General features: G+C 63.6%; 1 long non-coding RNA gene across 1 annotated transcript; it reads right to left on the bottom strand.

The window, feature by feature from the left end:
- Positions 1–546: 546 nt before the first annotated feature.
- LOC144677376 (uncharacterized) lies at positions 547–1,769 on the bottom strand. Its single transcript, XR_013575647.1, has 2 exons — positions 1,737–1,769; positions 547–867 (listed from the first exon to the last, which is right to left on the bottom strand). It is a non-coding gene; the product is annotated as an uncharacterized LOC144677376 (long non-coding RNA).
- Positions 1,770–1,925: the final 156 nt, after the last annotated feature.

Raw genomic sequence — 1,925 nt, 5'->3', positions numbered from 1 at the left:
GTACCCTCCCCAGCTCCCCCCCACAGACAGACTGGGGTATCTGTACCCTCCCCAGCTCCCCCCCACAGACAGACTGGGGTATCTGTACCCTCCCCAGCTCCCCCCCACAGACAGACTGGGGTATCTGTACCCTCCCCAGCTCCCCCCCACAGACAGACTGGGGTATCTGTACCCTCCCCAGCTCCCCCCCACAGACAGACTGGGGTATCTGTACCCTCCCCAGCTCCCCCCCACAGACAGACTGGGGTATCTGTACCCTCCCCAGCTCCCCCCCACAGACAGACTGGGGTATCTGTACCCTCCCCAGCTCCCCCCCACAGACAGACTGGGGTATCTGTACCCTCCCCAGCTCCCCCCCACAGACAGACTGGGGTATCTGTACCCTCCCCAGCTCCCCCCCACAGACAGACTGGGGTATCTGTACCCTCCCCAGCTCCCCCCCACAGATACCCCACAAACAGCCCCGCTGCTCTGTAACTTATCCATTGAATAGCTAATCCCGTCAATCCATATCCCAAACTCGGATAGCAGATTGAAACACCAGCGTGTGATCAAATCATTTTATTGATGTTAGCACAAGGCAAACACTTGGAATATAACACATGAAAAATAGAAAAAATAAATATTTCTATAAATAAATTAAACCGTTTTCATGGAAAACTGATGTTAATATTAGACCACTGGACACGATGAAGAGCAGGGTACATATCTTTGAAAAATAAACTTTGACAATAAATAATTGGATATATTACAGTAACACCATATTGCAACATACAGTTGGTCAAATTAAACCGATCTGGTGAAGACTCGAGCACCATAACTCCAGCTGCAGGTTAATAAGGGGAGGAATCAGAGCTTCAGGATTCTCTCCCCCCACCCCACACCCCAGAGAGAGAGGGGGGAGACAGCCCTGTGCCCTCCCAGACAGACCCCCCCCAGCCCAGAGGCGGGGGAGACAGCCCTTTGCCCTCCCAGACAGCACCCCCCCACCCCAGAGAGAGGGGGGACAGCCCTGTGCCCTCCCGGACAGACCCCCCCAGCCCAGAGAGAGGGGGGGACAGCCCTGTGCCCCTCCCAGACAGACCCCCCCAGCCCAGAGAGAGGGGGGGGGGAGACAGCCCTGTGCCCTCCCGGACAGACCCCCCCAGCCCAGAGAGAGGGGGGGACAGCCCTGTGCCCTCCCGGACAGACCCCCCCCAGCCCAGAGAGAGGGGGGGACAGCCCTGTGCCCTCCCGGACAGACCCCCCCCAGCCCAGAGAGAGGTGGGGGGGGGGACAGCCCTGTGCCCTCCCCGGACAGACCCCCCCAGCCCAGAGAGAGGGGGGGGGGACAGCCCTGTGCCCTCCCGGACAGACCCCCCCCAGCCCAGAGAGAGGGGGGGGACAGCCCTGTGCCCTCCCGGACAGACCCCCCCAGCCCAGAGAGAGGTGGGGGGGGGGACAGCCCTGTGCCCTCCCAGACAGACCCCCCCAGCCCAGAGAGAGGGGGGGGGACAGCCCTGTGCCCTCCCAGACAGACCCCCCCCAGCCCAGAGAGAGAGGGGGGGGGACAGCCCTGTGCCCTCCCAGACAGACCCCCCAGCCCAGAGAGAGAGGGGGGGGACAGCCCTGTGCCCTCCCAGACAGACCCCCCCAGCCCAGAGAGAGAGGGGTGGGGGGGGGGACAGCCCTGTGCCCTCCCGGACAGACCCCCCCACCCCAGAGAGAGGGGGGGACAGCCCTGTGCCCTCCCGGACAGACGCCCCACCCCAGAGAGAGAGGGGGGGGAGACAGCCCTGTGCCCTCCCGGACAGACCCCCCCACCCCAGAGAGAGGGGGGGGACAGCCCTGTGCCCTCCCAGACAGACCCCCCCCACCCCAGAGAGAGGGGGGGGGGGGACAGCCCTGTGCCCTCCCGGACAGACCCCCCCCAGCCCAGAGAGAGG

Source organism: Cetorhinus maximus, unplaced genomic scaffold (assembly GCF_964194155.1).
Source record: "Cetorhinus maximus unplaced genomic scaffold, sCetMax3.hap1.1 HAP1_SCAFFOLD_2502, whole genome shotgun sequence".
NCBI classification, from domain to species: domain Eukaryota; kingdom Metazoa; phylum Chordata; class Chondrichthyes; order Lamniformes; family Cetorhinidae; genus Cetorhinus; species Cetorhinus maximus.
Note: the sequence above shows the minus strand (reverse complement) of the source record. Positions and strands in the feature narration are given on the sequence as shown.